This window comes from Mustela putorius, unplaced genomic scaffold (assembly GCF_011764305.1).
Source record: "Mustela putorius furo isolate JIRA1106 unplaced genomic scaffold, ASM1176430v1.1 tig00000407_pilon_pilon_pilon, whole genome shotgun sequence".
NCBI lineage: Eukaryota > Metazoa > Chordata > Mammalia > Carnivora > Mustelidae > Mustela > Mustela putorius.
Window position 1 is genome coordinate 29,432,461 of NW_025421373.1, and position 20,665 is coordinate 29,453,125.

The following is a 20,665-nucleotide window of genomic DNA, read 5'->3' on the forward strand; positions in this document are numbered from 1 at the left end:
AAGGTCTCAAATATACAACCTTACATCTAAAGGAACTGGAGAAAGAACAAGGGGGAAAAAAAGCCTAAAACTAGCAGGAGGAGAAATTTAATAAATATTAGAGCAGAAATCAATGAAATAGAAACCAAAAGAACAGTAGAACAAATCAAAGAAACTAGAAGCTTGTTCTTTGAAAGAATTAATAAGATTGATAAACCCCTGGCCAGACTCATCAACAAGAAAAGAGAAAGGAAGGCCTCAAATAAATAAAATGAATGAATGAATAAATGAATGATCATAACCAACACTGGCATAATACAAACAATTATAAGAACATATTATAAGCAACTACATGCCAACAAATCAGACAGTCTGGAAGAAATGGGTGCATTCCTAGAAATGTATAAACTACCAAAACTGAAACTGGAAGAAACAGAAAACCTGAACAGACCCATAACCAGTAAGGACTCTGAAGCAGTAATCAAAAGTCTCCCAATGAATGAGAGTCCAGGATCAGATGACTTCCCAGGGGAATTCTACGAAACATTTAAAGAAGAATTCATACCTATTCTTCTGAAGCTGATTTCAAAAATAGAAATGGATGGAAAACTTTCAAATTCATTCTATGAGTCCAGAATTACCTTGCTCCCAAACCCAAAGACCCCACCAAAAAGGAGAATTACAGACCAATATCCCTGGTGAACATGGATGCAAAAATTCTCACCAAGATACTAGCCAATAGGATCCAACAGTACATTGAAAGGATTATTCACTATGACCAAGTAGGATTTATTCCTTGGCTGCATTGTTCAATATCCACAGATCAATTAATATGATACACTACAGTAATAAAAGAAAGGACAAGGACAATATGATCCTTTCAATAGATGCAGAAAAAGCATTTGACAAAGTATAGCATCCTTTCTTGATTAAAACTCTTCACAGTGTAGGAATAGAGGAAACATACCTCAGTATCATAAAAGCCATATATGAAAAGCCCACTGCAAATATTATTCTCAATGGGGAAAAGACTGAGAGCTTTTCCCCTAAGATCGAGTAGACAACAGGGAAGTCCACTATCACCACTGTTGTTCAACATAGTACTAGAAGTCCTAACGTCATCAATCAGACAACAAAAGAAATAAAAGGCATCCAAATAGGCAAAAAAGAAGCCATACTCTCACTCTTTGCAGATGACATGATACTCTATGTGGGAAACCCAAAAGATTCTACCCCAAAGTTGCAGTAAAGATATTTTTAAATTTCCTTTATGATTTCCATGAATTACTTGGAAGCATATTGTTTAATTTCCAACTATATAGAAATTTTCCAGATTTCCTTCTATTATTGGTTTCCAATTTAATTTCAGTATGGTCAGAGAACATACTTTGTATTATTTCAGTCCATATAAATGTTACTGTGACTTGTTCTATCACCTAGCATATGGTATATTCTAGAGAATCTTTCATGTGTACTAGAAAGAGTGTATAATCTACTGTTTTTGGATGGAGTGTTCTAGTTGTTTCATAGTATTGCTCAGGTATTCTATATCCTTTCTGGTTTTCTGTATAGTTAATTATCAATTAGTATTATCAATTAGTGAGAGAGAAATATTGAAATATCCAACTGTAATTACTGAATAGTCTTTTTCTCCTTTCAAAGTTATCGATTTTTGTTTCATATATTTTGGGGTTCCCTTGTTACATGCAAGTATATTTGGAATTGCTATATCTTTTTTATGAATTGGCCCTGTTATAATTTTAAAATATTCCTCTCTGTCTCTAGTGATTTCCTTAAAGTCTATTTTAATATAGCCTCTCCAACTTTCTTGTGGTTAGGGTTTTCTTGGTATACCTTTTCCCATCCTATTACTTTCAATCTATTATAGTTTTTAATGGTTGCTTCCTATTGTCTAATAGCTTTTTCTTAACCGTAAAGGACTATATTATGGAATGGTACATCTTGAGATGAAGGAAATTTATATTTGAAATTCAGCAGTTACTCAAGTTTGTCGTCCTTGTAGTTTCAGTGAACTTGCATTTAATGCATTTATTACATTTTATAAAATGTCATCTCAGGTCCTTTTGATTTGTCTGCAATGCATACTTAATATAGAGATTAGTCAATTTCTAAAATGTTTAATTTATTATTTTTAAGTTATTATTGTTTTAATTCCAGTGTAGTTAACATACAGTGTTATATTAGTTTCAGGTATACAATATAGGTGTACCATTTCATACATTACCCAGTGTTCATTAAAAATACATTGTCTTAAACCCCATCACCTATTTCACCCACCCACCCCCACCTCCACTCTGGTGACCATCCATTTAGTTAAGAGTCTGTTTCTTGGTTTCTCTCTCCCTATCTCTATCTCTGTCTCTCTTTTTTTGCTCATTTGTTTTGTTTCTTAAAGTCCACATATGAGTGAAATCATATGGTATTTATCTTTCTCTGACTTATTTCTCTTAACATTATACTCTTTAGGCCCATCCTTGTTAAAAATGGCAAGATTTCATTCTTTTCTATGGCTGAATAATATTCCCTTGTGTGTATATACCACAGCTTCCTTATCCATTCATCTGTTGATGGACACAGGCTGCTTCCATAATGTGGCTATAATGCTACAATAAACATAGGGGTGCATGTATCCCTTTGAATTGGTGTTTTTGTATTTTTTTAAGTACCCAGTAGTGCAATTACTGGATAGTATGGTAGTTCTATTCTTAACTTTTTGAGGAACCTCCATAAGGTGGTTACACCAGTTTGCATTCCCACGAATAGTGCAAGAGGGTTCCTTTTTCTCCACATTTTTGTCAATACTTGTTTCTTGTGTCTTTTATTTTAGCCATCCTGACAGGTGTAAGGTGATATTTCATTGTAGTTTTTATGTGCATTTCCCTGATGATGAGTGATGTTGAGCATCATTTCATGTATCTGTTGGCCATCTCTATGTCTTCTTTGGAGAAATGTCTATTCATGTCTTCTGCTCCCTTTTTAATTGGATAATTTGAGGTTTTTGTGGGGTGTTGAGTTATATAAGTCCCTCATATATTTTGGATATTAATCTTTTATTGGCTATGTCATTTGTAAATATCTTCTTCCATTCAATAGGTTGCCTTTTTGTTTTGTTGACTCTTTCCTTCACTGTGCAGGACATTTTTATTTTGATGTATTCTCGGTAGTTTATAATTTTGCTTTTATTTCTCTTGCCTCGGGAGACTTATCTAGAAAAAATGTTGCTACAGCCAATGCCAGAGACATTATTGCCTGTCCTCTCTTCTAAGATTTTTATGGTTTCAGGTCTCATATCTAGATTTTTAATCCATTTTGTGTTTTATTTTTGTGTATAGTATAAGAAAGTAGTTCTGTTTCATTCTTTTGCATATAGCTGAACAGTTTTCCCAAAACAATTTGTTGAAGAGATTGTCTTTTCCCATTGGATAGTCTTTCCTGCTTTATCAAAGATTAATTGGCCATATAATTGTGGGTTTTTTCTGGGTTTTCTATTCTGTTCTATTGATATATGTGTCTATTTTTGTGCTAGTACCATACTGTTTTGACTACCATGGCTTTGTAATATAATTCGAAGTCCAGAATTGTGATGCCTCCAGTTTTACTTTTCAAGATTTCTCTGGCTATTCAGGGTCTTTGGTATTTCCATACAACTTTTAGAATTCTTTGTTCTAGTTCCATGAAAAATGCTGTTGGTATTTGGTAGAGATTGCATTGAATGTATAGATTACTTTGGGTAGTATAGACATTTTAACAATATTTGTCTTCTGGTCCATGCACATGGCATGTCTTTCCATTTTTTTGTGTCCTCTTCAGTTTCTTTCATCAGTGTTTTATAGTTTTCAGAGTATGGGTCTTTCACCTCTTTGGTTAGGTTTAGGTGTCTTACTATTTTTGGTGTAGTTGTAAATGGGATTGTTTTCTAAATTTCTCTTTCTGCTACTTCATAGTTGGTATATAGAAATGCAACAGATTTCTACACATTGATATTTTTTAATCTTACAACTTTCCTGAACTCATTCATCAATTCTAGTAGTTTTTGATGGAGTTCTTTGTGTTTTCTTTATATAGTATCATGTCATCTGCAAATAGTGAAAGTTTTGCTTCTTCCTTCCTGATTTGGATGCCTTTTATTTCTTCTTGTTGTCTGATTACTGTGGTTAGGACTTGCAGTACTATGTTGAATAAAGGTAGTGAGAGTGGATATCCTTGTCTTGTTCCTGTCCTGAAGTGAAAAGTTCTCAGTTTTTCCCCAATGAGTATGATGTTCACTGTGGGTTTTTCATATATGGGCTTTATTATGTTACCTCTAAACCTACTTTGTTGAAGTCCTTTATCATGACTAGATATTGGAGTTTGTCAAATGCTTTTTCTGCATCTATTGAAATGATCATGGGATTTTTATCCTTTTATTGATGTGATGTATCATGTTGATTGATTTGCAAAACACCCTGGCATCCTGAGAATAAATCCCATTTGATTGTGGTGAATGATTTTTTAATGTATTATTTGATTTGATTTGCTATTATTTGTTGAGGATTTTTGCATCTATGTTCATCACAGATATTGACCTCTTGTTCTCTCTCTCTCTCTCTCTCTCTCTCTCTCTTTTTTTTTTTTTTTTTTTTTTTTTTTTTTTTTTTGTGGTGTCTTTATCTGGCGTTGGTAGCAGGGTAATGCTGGCCTCATAGAATGAATTTGGAAGTTTTCCCTCCACTTGTATTTTTTGGAACAGTTTGAGAAGAATAGGTATTAACTCTTCTTTAAATGTTTGGTAGAGTTCACCTGTGAAGCCATGTAGTCCTGGACTTCTGCTTGGTAGGAGTTTTTTGATTACTGATTCAATCTTCTTCCTGGTAATTGGTCTGTTCAAATTTTCTATTTCTTCCTGCTTTGGTTTTGGTAGGTTATATGTTTCTAAGAATTTGTCCATTTTTTTCTAGGTTGCCCAATTTGTTGGCATAAAGTTTTTAATAATATTCTTTCACAACTGTTTACATTTCTGTGTTGTTTTTATTTCTTCTCTTTCATTTATGATTTTGAGTTCTCTCTCTCTCTCTCTTTCTCTCTATGAGTCTGGCGAGAGGTTTTGTTGCTCTTGCCAAAAAACCTGCTCCTAGCTTCATTGATCTCTTCTATTTGTTTAGTTTCTGTGTTATTTATTTCTGCTCTAATCTTTATTATCTCCTTCCTTCTGCTGGTTTTAGATTTTTTATTGTTCTTGTTCTAGTTACTTTAGGTGTAACATGGTTAATATATTTCCAGGGCTTCTGAATGGCTCAGTCATTAAGTGTCTGCCTTTGGCTCAGGTCATGATCCCAGGATCCTAGAATTGAGCCCTCCATCTGGCTCTCTGCTCGGCAGGAAGCCTGCTTCTCCCTCTCCCACTCTGCTTCCTTGTGTTCTCTCTCTCGCTATGTTTCTCTGTCAAATAAATAAATAAAATCTTTAAAAAAATATGTTTCCCAAAGATAGGTTAATACTGCCTTAATTCTGGTAAAATATATTTCACCAGGAGAACTCCATTTCCTCCTCTTTGCTTTATACTATTATTATCATATATGTTGTAAAATGAATAATACAATATTATATTTATTGCTCTGAACAAGTATGTTTTTCAAAGAAATTAAGAAAGGAGAGAAAAATTAGATGGTCTTTTATATTTACCCACATATTTACTATTTCCCACTGTCCTTCTTTCTTTCTTGCAGATCAAGTTATTGTCCAACATCATTTCCTTTAGTATTTCTTGGAAGACAGGTCTGCTAGCAACAACTTCTCTCTGTTTTTGTTTCTTTGTAAATATTTTTATTTTGCCTTCATCTTTGAAGACTAGTTTCATTGGATATAGAATTCATACTTGATCTCTTTTTGTTTTTTTTCTCTCAGCACCTTCAATCTGTCATTCCACTATCCTCTTTTGTTTCTGAAAAGCAAGCCAGTAGTTAGATTTTTATTTCCCCTTTACATACTTAGTCATTTTTTTCTTTTGAAGTTTTCATAATTTGTTCCTTGTTTTTGGCTTTCAGGAATTTGGGTGTGGTTCTCCTTATGTTTATTTTATTTGGGGTTTGTTGCGATTTTCTATCTGTAACTTTTGTTTTGTTCCTCTTAAATCAAATTTGGGAGGGTTTCAGCCATTATTTCTTCAAATATTTTTCCTACTCGTTTTCTTTCTCTTTTCCTTCAGGGGCTCCCATTAACACATGTTGGAATCCTTACTATAATCCTGTAAGTCTCTGATACTTTGTTCATTTTTCTTCTTCCTTTTTATCTCTATTTACTCCTTAGATTGAATCATTTATATTGATCTGTCTTCAAGCTTACTGATTCTAATGTTGATTATTGTTGTCTCAATTCTATTTTTGATTTTATCTAGTAAAATTTTCATTTCAATTGTACTTTTCAATTCTCAGACTTCAATTTTTTTTAAGATTTTATTTATTTAACAGACAGAGATCACAAGTAGGCAGAGAGGCATTCAGAGAGAGGAGGAAGCAGACTCCCCACTGAGCAGAGAGCTCGATGCGGGGCTCCATCCCAGGGTCCTGGGATCATGACCTGAGCTGAAGGCAGAGGCTTTAACTAATTGAGCCACCCAGGTGCCCCTCAGACTTCAATTTTTAATGACTTTTACTTATTAAGATTTCCAATTTGTTAGTTATTATTGCATATATAATTCTTTGAACATATTTATAGTACTTTCTTTGAGGTTTTTGTCTGTGAATCCAACATCTGGACCCTCCCCCCCGCCCAGTAAATTTCTATTCACAGAAAGCTATCTTTCAATTTGCTTATGGGTCTGATAAATTTTTGCTCTCATCTCTCATCTTTTATGAAAGGGTATCAGTAATTGTCAAATAATATATGGACTTCCATAGGGTTTTTTTTTTTTTGACAATTTATGTAAGGCATAGTAGGAGGTATTATTTATTTACTTAATGTTAGAAATCTATTGCAGTGACTCTTTACATCAGATCCTTGTTGTAGGTTAAGTAGTATATGCAAAAATCTGTGTCTAGAACCTCAGAATGTGACCTTATTTGGAAATGAGTTTTTCGGAGATGTAATTTCTTAAGGATTGAGATTAAATCATGCTGGATTTGGATGAACCTTAAATCAATGACTAGGGTCCTTATAAGAATAGGAGAGGACACAGAGGCAGAGGGAGATTATGTAAAGCTGGAGGCAGAGATTGACAGGATTCCTCTTATAAGTCAAGGGATGTCAAGGATTCCTGGGAGGCACCAGAAGCTAGGAAGAGGCATTGAACTGATTTTTCCTCAGAGCCTTCAGAAGGAATCAATCTGCCTCCACCTTTATTTCAAAGTGCTATTTTCCAGAACATGAGTGAATGAGTTTCTTTGGTTTAAGCTACGCAATTTGTGGTACTTTGTTACAGCCACTTTGAAAACTAATGTATTCCTTATTCTTCTCTCTCTTCTCTTAATATAGAATGTGCAACAGAAAATTCTGGGATTGGTTATTTTCTGTGGCTGCTACTATGCATTGACTGAAAGCCTGGAGGAGAGCTTCCATTCACTGGTTAATTTATTCATTCAGCAAATATTTAATGAACCTCTAAAATGTGTTAAGCTCTATGCTAGGTGCTAGGAATATAACAGGAGGTAAAACAAACCATTTCTCTTCCCTTACACAGCTTACCTTTTTAACGGAAATTCTAAATTAATAACTAAACTGTCTAAGGTCACAAAAATGTCCCTTAAGGAGGCCACTTAAAATGAATCCACTAAAACAGTATTATAGATTGTATGTTTGTGACAGCACCCCTCCCCTACCAACTTCATATACTAACTCCCAGTGTAGGTGTATTTGGAGATAAGGTCTCTACAAAAGTAAATAAGTTTAAGTGGAGCCATAAGGGTGGGGCCTTGATCCAGTAGGATTAGTGTCTTTTTGAGAAGAGACACCAGAGAGCTATCTCCTCTTCCCCACCCTCTTTGAGAATACACCTAGGAAAGGCTATATGAGGGCATAGCAAGAACATAGTCATCTATAAGCTAGAAAGGGAGCTCTTACCGAGAATGAACCCTGTCTGATCTTGATCCAGGGCTTCTAGCCTCCAGAACTGTAAGAAAATAGATGTGTTTTTTAAGCCATTCAGCCTGTGGTATTTTGTTATGGCAGCCTAAGCAGTTAATACAAACAAGAACCAAATATCTATGGTAATTGGTGAGAAAGGGATACTTTTTATCCTTCTAAAACTGTGAAATTGATTTGATTAAACTTACATTTTAGAAGGTTTAGATATAATTGCCACCACTTGCCAATTTTTAGAACAAACACAGAATGAACCAAATACTAATTGTTTATGGGGGAAGATGGACATTTTTTTTTCTTTTTGGACGATTGAGTTTATTATTCTCTACAGTTCCAGCAGAGTAGTAGCTTTACTCTGGACAAGTCCCAATATAAATTTTCTATTGCTGTTGTAGCCATAAATTTAATGATTTAAAACAACACAAATTTATTACCTTATAATTCTAGAAGTCAGAAATCTGAAATAGGTCACACAGAACTAAAACTAAGATATCAGTAAGGCTGCTTTCCTTCTGGAGGCTCTACGGAAGAATCTGTTTCTTGATTTTCCCACTGTTGAGAAGCTACTCACATTTTTTGCTCACAGACGTCGTCCATCTTCAAAGTCAACAAATGATCACTCTGACCTTCTAGGACCCCCTGCTTCCATCATTACGTCATCTTCTCTGGCTCATTTATCTCCCTTTGCCATCTTTTAAATGTCCTTATGACTGCACTGGGATCACCCAGATAATCTATGATAATATCCCTATTTTTAAATCTTTAACTTCATCATATCTGCAAAGTCCCTTTTGCCATGTAAGATAATGTATTCACATGTTGCTAGGATTTGTACATGGATATCTTTGGGGGAGCATTAGTCTATCTGCTGCAGCCCTTGTTCCTCTTTTATTTTATTATTTTATGACACTTCTATATTCACCATTTTCTATTCCCATTCCAATTCTACTTACCCTCACTCCCATTCCCAGGCACCCAGTTTAATGTATTTAGTGTGTCTTTGGTTATATAAGTATCATTGAATGATACATACAGTGTTTGGTGAATGCATGTATTTGGTTTTGTGTTTTTTATCAAGATTTTTTTTTTGAGAGAGAGAGAGAGAGAGAATGTAAGTCAGGGGAGGAGCAGAGGGAGAGGGACAAGCAGACTCTGTACTGAACATGGAGCCTAATGTGGGGCTGGATACAATGATCCTGAGATCATGATCTCAGTTGGTCTGGAAGCAAGTGTCAGACACATAACCAACTGAGCCACCCAGATGCCCCACATGTATTTGTTTTTTAGTTTACATGTATCATCTTAGATACAGACTCAATTTGTTTCATTTTTTGCCTAACGTAATTTTTTAAATTTCTTTTTGGTTATTTGTATTTTCTCCAGTGGATGTGTTAACTGTTGGGGTTTTTTTAGCTTATTTTTAAAGTGTACAGTTTAGTGAGTTTTAGTCAAAACATTGCACAATAATTGCCACTATTTGATTCCAGAATATTTTTGTTATCCCAAAAGGAAACCTCAAAACCATTAATAGTTACCCCCCATTTTCCCTTTCCCCAGCCCCTGGAAACTACTGATCTATTTTCTGTCCTTATGAAGCAGAAGATCTATAGAAAAATCTGTCCATATCATAAAGTTACATCTGCCTCTGAGCTCCTGAATTCTGTTTTCTGTCAAGCACTTTTTCTTCTCCATTGCTCTAATCATGGTCTCCTGGGGTACCTCCAGCAAGTTCCTACCACAAGCAGTGTTGTTAGGGACATACCCCTCATAAACCTGTACAGCAGTTTCTCTGCAGATATACCTAAGAGTGGGATTGCTAGGTTCTAGGTGTGCACCTGCAACACTTTACTAACAGATTGCTCTCTCAGGTAAATATTCTACTTCGGACTCATAACGGCAATGCATGAGTATTTCCTGTTTTCCACTATTTTACCAACACTTTTTTTTTTAAGGTTTATTTATTTATTTATTTGTCAGAGAGAGAGAGAGAGAGAGAGAGCACATAAGCAGGCAGAGTGGCAGGCAGAGGCAGAGAGGGAAGCAGGCTCCCTGTGGGGCAAGGAGCCCGATGTGGGACTCAATCCCAGGACCCTGGGATCATGGCCTGAGCCGAAGGCAGCGGCTTAACTGACTGAGCCACCCAGGCATCCCACCAACACTTGGTTTTATTCAACAAATTTTGCCAATCTTATTGGAGACCAGAAGTATCTGATTGTTGTTTTAATTTTCACTTCTCTGATCATTAGAAAGATTGACCATCTCATCTTAAGCTTACTAGTCTTTCAGCCTTCCCAGTTAGTAATTATGCATATTCAAATCATTTATAATATTATTGTTTCCTGCTTTTTCCATGTGGAGCTGAGTCCCTTGTTTATTATAGGTACTCAGACATTGTAAACATCTTCTTTTCTGTGACCCATCTGTTCATTGATATCCTCTGTTGAATAGAATCCTTAATTTAATACAGTTACAGCCATCATTGTTTTATCTTATAATTTATGCTTTTAGAGTCTTGTTTAAGAAATAGTTTCCCACCCCAGGTATCTCAAAAGAATTCTTTTATATTTTCTTCCATTAGTTTATAATTTTACCTTTTATATTTAGGTCTTTACTCTATGTGAGATTTTCCTTTATATATAATGTAAAATAAGGATCCAAGTTCATTTCATATCTAGTTATCCTAACAGCATCTAACAATCTGTGTTTTCTCTGCTACTGTATTTTCTGCCTCCATATACTGAGTAGCCCTATGAAGAGGTCACAGGGAGAGGCCTGCAGCTTCCAGCCAACAGCCATGTAAGTGAATTATTGGAAGTAAATCATCTAGCCTCATTCAAGCCTTCAGATGACTACAACCCAATTGGCATCTTAATTACAACCTCATAAAAGATCCTGAGCCCAAACCACCCTGCTAAGCTACTCCTGAATTCCAGATTTACAGAAACTATGTGAGACAATATGTACTTATTGTGTTTTAAGCCACTAAGCTTTGGGATAATTTGTTACACAGCAAGGATGACTAATATAATTTTAATCCTGAATAAAGAGCAAATGAGTTCTTTGGTCTCTATCACATGGTATCCTACAGTTTTTATTACATTACTGTCAGAATAATCAAAATTCTAGCTTTTCTATTTTGGCATTCCCTAAAATAAGACTGCAAGATAATTAAAAAGGGGGGAAGATAGAGAAAGGGAGCAAATATCTGAGGTCCCTTACAGTGTGTGTACCATGTCCTTTATTATCTTATTTGGTCAAAAGGACATTTGGTCAGCTGGTAAAAATGTGGTTCTTGCATTTATATTATCTTGGACCTCCTGCCACATAAAATCACTATTGACTGAAGCAAAGAGGCCCAAACACTGTTGGCTTTGACTTAGCTAGAGACAGAGGTCATAAAAAAGAATGAAGCAGATTTGGGAAATACTGTGAAGGAGATGTACACAGTCGATGAATGTAATTTTTTCTAATATTCTTTAAGGTCTGTTATCTCTGATATTCTGAGATATTAGTCTGTTGTCTGGTATACATACTTCTATCTATCCTTCAATAGTCAGCTTAAATGTACCATTCTTTTAAAAGCCTTCTCTAGTTCTCACAGGTGGAGCAAAACAAATTTTAAATCCATTCTTTCCCAGCACTTTCTGTGTACCTCTATTTTGGAAGAGGGGTGTGGTAGTCAATGTTGGTTGCTTTCCTTTTAACCATTCTCCCCTTTTACTTACTAACAAAATCCTGCCTTTTTTTTTTTAGAAGATACTGTGCCAAATACTGTTCCCTGAATCTGAGATTAGTCTAGAGGTGAGCATGTGACCCTGGTTCTATCCACTGAGACATAAGGAACAGTCTAATGGATGGTTCTGAAGAAACCATTTTCCCTAATAGAAGAAAGAGCAAATATACAAAGAAAGCTCTTTTCTGTTCATCTCCTTTCTGCTTTAGAAGTTATAGTATGAGGACATGACATCTGTTACTATAGCAGCCATTTTGTGAACACGAGAAGAGATCTCTCTGATACAGTATGGACAGTGAAGCAGAAGTGTTTGAAGTGTTGGAATCCTTAATGGCATCATTGAGCTACTGAATGGGCCCTGGAACTGCCAAACTCAGCTTCTCTATGTGATATAAGTAAATACCCATATTGTTGAAGCTTCTCTTAGGCTCCTAGTTATTTGTAACCAGAAGCATCCAAAGTAATAGAAAAGGAATAAAAATAACATTACAAATGTTAAACATTTGTAATATACTTTAATTTTTTGCTAACATGTTTTCTCCCTAAATTGTTAGTGTAGGGACCTTGACTAAATTCCAAGCACCTTCTACAGTTTCCAATTTAGAATGGCAATTAAGAACTGTTTGAGCAGCAGTGCCTAAGTGGCTCAGTCAGCTAATCACCTGACTTTTGGTTTCTGCTCAGGTCATGATCTCAGGGTCATGAGATTGTGCTCTGGGTCAGGATCTACATTGAGTGTGGAGCCTGCTTAAAATTCTCTCTCTCCATCTCCTCTCTGCCCCTCTCCCCCGGCTTGCTCTTATAAATAAATAAATAAATGATGTGTTTGTGCCATGAATAGATAAATTAATAACTAATTGAATGGATAAATCTATAAACCAATGTTATGGTGTTATTAGGACGCAGTATAGAAAAACTGGTTAAGAGCATAAGCTCTAGCATTACACTTCTGGCTTCCCATCCTGGCTATACTATTTACTAGTTATGTGACCTTGGACAAATAATTTAATTTCTATGTGCTAAAAATGCAGGTAACAACAGTATATACCTAAAATAACTGTTAGGAGTATATTAAATGTTCTATGTAAAGGGAGCAATAAAATATTTGGCACCTAATTAGCATGTTAGCCATTATTAGAGGAAATTAGAGAATATTCAATAATGATTCCAAACTTTCAAGCCTTTTGACTATGAAAATGAAGAAAAATATGGCCAAAATTCAGTATGGAAATGGAGAAGATGATGTTCATCTTCAAACATGTATAAAATAAAGCCTAAATATAGTTCAAGAATGAATATACTTTCGTTGTATTTATATAGTTAGTCTGATTTTTATTTATATTTCAGTTACTCATCATGAAATTATGTAGTTACAGAATTTTACTTTTAAATGTAATAATTTAAAGAGGAGGTAACTCTCAGACTGCATCTACCATGAGTCAAAATGGGTCTCCTCATATACCTCAATCTACCTTGCATGCATTACTCATACTCCTGAATTTATCCAAAAGTGTCATCCTATTTTCTTTCAAGTTCATCTCTTCTATATGAATTGCCTTTGATCTAACTCAAGCCAATAAAAAAGATGTTGAGTGGGATTTTTTCCTTTTGTTCTTAAATTATAACAAAGGCCAAAAGCCTAGAACATAAAGTGTGAAGTAATCCACTCAGAGTTCCAGGAGCCCCTACTAAGGGTTCCATGAAGGATCTGCTGAAAAAAACCAGAATCAGACTTGCTATGTCAACCACCTCTCCACCCTGAGTTGATAGAAGAATAGGACTGAGAGGGAAAGAGTTGTTTGCATTTGGAGGAGCACAGTGGTCTTGACCAACATTTGAATACCAACACTAACACGTTTCACCTACAGGGAAGTTATGGGATCTGGCCAAGTTTCTTTATTTTGTTTTATTTCATTTATTTATTTGACAGAGAGAGAGAAAGAGGGAGAGAGCACAAGCAGGGGGAGCAGCAGGCAGAGGGAAAGCAGTCTCCCCACTGAGCAGGGAACCCAATGCAGGGCTTGATCCCAGGACCCTGAGATCATGACCTAAGCCAAAGGCAGATGCTTAACCAACTGAACCACTCAGGCACCCCTGGCCGAGATTCTTTAAGGGAATTTCTAACCATCAATAAAAGAGAACATGAGAGAGCAGTTATTGGGGGAAATGAAGTTAATTTATTTATACCCCAATGAATTGAGACTTCTAAAAACCCAATTCCATATACAAAAATGGAACTTACTGGCTTAATCTTTCAACACTTATTTATTGGTTGCTTCCCATGTGCCAGGCACTATTCTAGGCACAGAGAATAGAGCTTTGAAAAATATTAAACAGAGCCCCTGCCCTCCAGAAACTTATAAGAGTCTAGAAGCAGCACTGATTCCAGAACCAATGCTCAATTCAATGTCCTCAAAAATCATATTCTCTATCTCCTAGATTTTTGCCTTTTGTATAGACCTAATTCATGGACAGTCTCTTCCCTCTTGAAGGCAATGTGGTCACCAGTGTAGCATTTCTAATAGGAAGAGAATCTGTTTTTTCTAGTCATTCTGGCAGCATGTCAGACTCTCTTATTGACCTGGCTTAGGTCAAGTGCACATCTCTGAACCTCACTGTCCAGGTCTCAGTTGTGAGTGGGGCTATCATATTTGTGCAGGTTGGCCATTGCAAAGGGGGAAAGCAGGGCCTGAAATCCGGTATGGTCATATTTACCGAGGCTTTGCCTGGTATACAACTATGCCTGTTGAAAAGAGGGGCCTTTTTCTAGTTCACACTAAAACATCAGTGGTCTTGGTCATGTACTTACCTTGGAGCAAAGGTCAGATGAAGTATTCTCCAAATAAACCAAATGGTCTGACAGGGGAAGGACAGTTGGGGGTGCCATTGCCCTAAGACAGAAGGAGGGATGCTGGGATACTAGGCAAACAAAAAGAACAGCTATCCATCTTTTTTCTTAAAAACATAGCAAGGCATGGGGCGCCTGGGTGGCTCAGCAGGTTAAAGCCTTTGCCTTCAGCTCAGGTCATGATCTCAGGGTCCTGGGATCGAGCCCCGCATGGGGCTCTCTGCTTGGCAGGGAACCTGCTTCCCTTCCTCTCTCTCTGCCTGCCTCTCTGCCTGCTTGTGATCTCTATCAAGTAAATAAATAAATAAAATCTTTTAAAAAATTAAAAAAATAAAAAAAAACATAGCAAGGCAAAGCGAAGAGTGAAGATACTTAGACTAGTCATCAGAAGGACTCGATTCTAATCTTAGTTCTGGAAACCTGAGATACTGGGAAAATACTTAGCCAGTTCCCACAAAGTTTGTTTCTTTTTAAATGGAGAGAATTATTGTTCTGGCCCCTCTACACACTCATGGAAAGGGGAAAATAGGATAATATATGACAGTATTGTTTGGAAACTTTAAGCTTCTAACACTTGGAAAGTGTTTTTAAAAAAATAAATAATTATAATTATATTAATTATTTTTATTTACTGTATCCTTTCGGTCAGTATCTTGTCTTTACACATTGAAGGTGCACGATAGTTGTTTGTTACTTGGCTGATCCACAGTATGGAAATACACATTATTTTGGGTTGTTTTCCAAAATTCTATACAAGAAAAATGTTTTGGCAAAATGTCTATTCAACATTAAAGTCAACAATTCCAGAAACATACAAAGCAAACCATCTTTTCACCTCATTATTCAGGTCATAATTTACATACTGCTTCCTCAGGGAAAACTTCATGGACCATCCCCACCTGCCCAGTTAGGGCAGGGCCTCCAACCTGTTTCACAACACTTAACACAATTCTAGTCCAAGAGTTACTTGTGAAACCCTTTGTTTAATATCCATCTTCTTCAGCGGGCCATGAACTCCATGTATTGTATTGTTTGCATCCCATCGAGTATAATACATAGTAGGAAATTAAATACCTGCTCAATGAATGAGTAAAATTGCAGAATTAAGTGGTAACAAGGTCACATCTAATCCCCCCCTTTCTGTTCTTCTAATGTCTTTTTCCAGGCCCTCTAAGTGACCATATCCTCATGACTTCTGAAACTTCTACTAAGTATTTAGAAAGAATGGGTAGTTGACAAAACATGCCCATTTTAGGACGCAACTGATGACTATTTAGAAATAAAATCCATTCACTCTGACCTATGCAAGCTACATCTCAAAGTAAAGAACAGATGTGTTATAACAATTTCAAGGCCCTGTAATCATTAATTTATTCTATAATAGTAATTCTAAATTTTATACCCATGCATATCCTCATATATGCTGTTGTTTATACCTGCTCCAGAACCATGACAGAGCTAGGCAGTCCATTCCTGGAAGTACATACATTGCTCCCAGCCAGAAATTTGACTAGAGTGGTTCAGAGCAGGAAGGAGACTTTAGAGACAAATTATTCCTCTTCTCACCCCCCCTCCACCCTGAATTTCATTTACATAATGCAGCTCTTAGTACAAATGAAATGAGTCAGCATCAGGGAAGACAACCTGAAATATGACTTCTACACCAAAGGCAATTATTTTTTTCTGTCAGTCACTGTGATAAGTGATTTTCTAAGTAATAGAAATTTTTAGGAAAAAAAAAAGAAATTTTTAGAAATAGAGGTCATGGTCCAGTTAGGTCATAAATATCTGTCGTATGCAGGATTTTAGTTATTTTTAATTGTTGTAAAATACACATAACATAAAATCTACCACCTTAACAATTTTTAAGTGTACAGCTCAATAGTGTGCATCATTTACACTGTTGTGCAGCCAATCTCCAGATTCTTTTCATCTTACAAAATTGAAATTCTATATCCATTAAACAATAACTCCCCTTCCCCCACTCCCCTTATTTCCTAGCAACCATCATCCTACTTACTGTCTCTATGAACTGGACTGCAAATCATACCATATTTGTCTTTTTTGGCAAGTGCCTCTCACTGCAGCCCCAGCACTGGCCAGACCTATTACTGAAGGAGCTTAAAGAAGGAGACCCTGGGTCTGCTCTTTCACTCTGCTCCACTCCAACAATCTGAAATGGAGGTGGAAGCCATAGTCTGGTTCTGAGATCTTCTCCATCACCCTCCTCTTTTCAAGACTTAATCCTATTGAGGGCTGGGTTGAAGTGTAGGCAAAGCAGAGGCCTTTTTGTGTCATTGTCCTTCCACTTGGTGCTGGGAAGATCTTCTCTCTTCCTGCATTGGCATGGTGCATGGTTATCCTGAGGCCATTTTTAGCACCAGCCTGATCTCCAAGGATCCCTTAGAAAGGAACACCATAGCTGCCTTTGGCCCTTCCAGCTCGCTCTGTCTCCAAATCCTCTGCAGGAGAGATGACTTTTACTCACCCAGTGGTCTCAGAGACAACTCCCAGCTCCTGCCCACCTCACCCCCGCCCCAACCTCTGAGCTTCTTAAGGAACAAGTGATGATGATTATCTTTTTCAGGCCCCAAAGGCCAAGGGGGAATGCAGTGAGGTATCCCCATAGTTTATTCAGGCACACCACATTACTGATCCTTCTCATCTACTGGTCTAGGCTGCTCCAGAGACCTCCAAGTATCATGCAGTCAATGGTCTCTACATTTACATACACCCCCAAACTCAAGGGGAGCAGAAGAGCTTAATACCTATCAGGATCTCCCAGTGACTCTTCTGGTTCCCTGCTTCAGTGACAGCACCAGAAAAACTCTGCAGGTCCCCAGCTGGTAAGTAAGGAAGTAGTCCTCCATACTTGCCTGCCTTTGAAGCCTCCCCCATCCTGCTACTACCTGTTCTGGGGGTTGGAAGTGGGGGAACCCAAGGCCAGTGGTAGAGGGCAGTATGGGGAGGGAAGAAAGTAACATCTTCCCCTGGAATTTCCAATCAAACCTCTATCTCTTCTTTTTCTTCTCTGACTTCTTTTTTTATAGACTGACTGAAGGTGGTGGGAAGAGCAGTCTGGTTGTTAGAGTTCAGGGTACAGGGCCTGTTAGGCTGCCCTTTATAACTCTTATTGTCTTTTGTGGCAGAAACTTCCAGTTACCCATGCAATAGCATTCTTCTTTCTTTCTTTCTCTTTCTTTCGTTCTTTCTTTCTTTCTTTCTTTTCTAAGATTGATTGATTGATTGATTAATTGATAGAGCATTAACATGCACAATCTCAAGTGATGGGAGGGGCAGGAGAAGAGGGAGAGAATCCTGAAGCCCACACCCTGGAATGGGGAGCCTGATACAGGGCTTGGTCCGGACCCTGAGATCATGACCTGAGCTGAAATCAAGAGTTAGATGTTTATCTGACTGAGTCACGCAGGTACCCTCCCTTCTTTTGGAAGGAAGGAAGAGGGAAGGAAGGATGGAAGGGAAGTAGGGAGGGAGGGGAATGAGGGAGGAGGGAGGAAATATTCTATTTTATTGGAATGGCCAAGTGCCCAGCTAAAAAAACTACATTTCCCAGGCTCCCTTGCAGTTAAGGAAGAAGGCAGGCTCAAAATACTTATGTAAAAGTTGTGCAGCTTCAGCAAAAACCTGATAAAGAGAGATGATTTGGTTTGGAGGTGTGAGCTTTGCTCTCTTCCCCTTTCTTCTTCCTTTCTGAAACAGATAATGCAGTGGCTGATAACTCCAGCTATCAAGGATAGTATACCCACACCAACATTGGAAAACCCAACCTCAATGGGCAACTGTGCAGAATAAATGAGATAATCAATGTAATATTGCTAGTACAGTACAATGTAAAGTTGCTAGGACTTTATGAATGGTCCCTGGTATTAACAGATAAACCTGGGGGAGATCTCGGGAAAGTTGTATGGCTTTTGACCTGCCCCTTCTCTTCCAGATTTTTATGTCATTGGAAGGGGAAGGGAGCTCTGAGCCAGATCAGGTTCTGCAACTGACTTTTTGAATGACTTTGAGGATACCTGGTAATGTTCAGTATTTCCTTTTCCTTGTTGGCAGGATGAAAAAGAAAACAAATTATTACCACAAAACATGAGCATTATACTGGAATTGCATTTATCTTAATGTACTATCGCCCTCTATTATTGGCATGTGATACTCATTCTCAATTTATGACAATGACATAGTTTCTCTTTCAAATAAATTCACCAAAGTATTAAATAGTGAGTGAAAAAATGTGTGAGAGACTTGAACACATACTTCACAATAAAGGGTGTCCAAGTGGCCAATAAATATAAAAGATGTTAAACATTGTTAATCATCATGGAAATGTAATACACAAAAGATTTACTATATACAAGTCAGAGTGATGCAGCATAATTTTTTAAAAAAACTAACAACATCAAGTGTTAGTGAGAATATGGAGAATCTCACATATTGTTTTGAGGAACGTAAATTGGTAAAAACACTTTGGGAAAAAGTATAACATTATAGATAAAAAATGAACAGATGGATTCTCCATGATACAGAAATTCTATCCTTAAGTATATATCCAATTCAGGCACATGTACACAAAAAGACAAGTACAAGAATGTTCAAAGTAGCATTTTTCACCCCCAAAATGGAAGCAACGCAAATGTCTCTTCAACGATACAGTGGATAAACTGGTATGATTATACAATGGGATACCACAGAAGAATGAGAAAAAATGAACTACAGTTACACTCCAATTTGGTTGAATCTCCCAAACATAATGTTGATCCAAAGAGACCAAATGCTGAAGAATATGTACTGCAAGATTTCATTTATATAAAGGTTAAAAATGAACATAACTGGGGTGCCTGGCTGGCTCAGGTGGTAGAGCGTGCAACTCTTCATCCTAGGGTCATGAGGTCAAGCCCCAACTGGGTGTAGAGATTACTTTAAAAAAATGAACATAACTAAGTTATAGATATTAAGAAGGCATTACCTCTAGAAAGGAGAGGGAGTAGTAATTGAAATAGACTCCTGGGAACTGACAATGTTCTCTTTTTTTTTTTTTTTAAAGATTTTATTTATTTATTTGACAGACAGAGATCACAAGCAGGCAGAGAGAGAGGAGGAAGCAGGCTCCCTGCTGAGCAGAGAGCCCGATACGGGACTCGATCCCAAGACCCTGAGATCATGACCTGAGCCAAAGGCAGCGGCTTAACCCACTGAGCCACCCAGGCGCCCTGAATGTTCTCTTTCTTGAGTGGGTACTGGTTACATGGTGTTTTGTGTACTTTTCCATGTATATGCTCATTTTCAATAAAATATTTATTTTTTCCAATGAAAAGATTTAAAAAGAAGAGAGCTGACATAAAGAAAAATAGTTTTAAAATAAGGCAGCATAGTCAAATGACAAAATTCACAAAGGCCATGTATGAATAAATTATGTTTGAGAATTAAGGGATTGGATGACCCATGTACCTTTATGATTTGAGGATTCAGTGAAGTAATCAATAATAGGCATAGACAGAATAAAAACAGAGACAGAGAGAAGAGGAAACAGTAGTGAGGAGTAGCTAAGAGCATAAGCTCTGTAGTTAAAATGCCTGGTTTGGAATTATCGAATCATCACCTGTTGTTTCTATGACCTTAGGCAAGTCACTTAACCTCTCTCTACTCAATCTCCACATTTGTAAAGTGGTAATAATGATAATACCTATTTCCATGCTGCTCTCCTAGTTTCTGGTGATGCCTGATATTCCTTGGCCTTTCCTGGCTTGTAGATGCATCTCTCAAATCTCTGTCTCTTTCTCCACATGGTGGAGAGTCATTTTTAATATTTTGGGGGCCAGTATGCATTCCAGATTTTCACATTGTATTTGGTTTTATTCTGGAACAGTGTCCTACCTTTTCCCATCCTTTTTTCATTTCGCTTTTTTTTATATTTCATGAAATTTATCTTTCTAAGAAGTCAGGTCGGTAATTATATAGAAGATTCCACATTATGAATTTGTGTGGTTATTTCCTTTTGGTGTGTTTTTAGC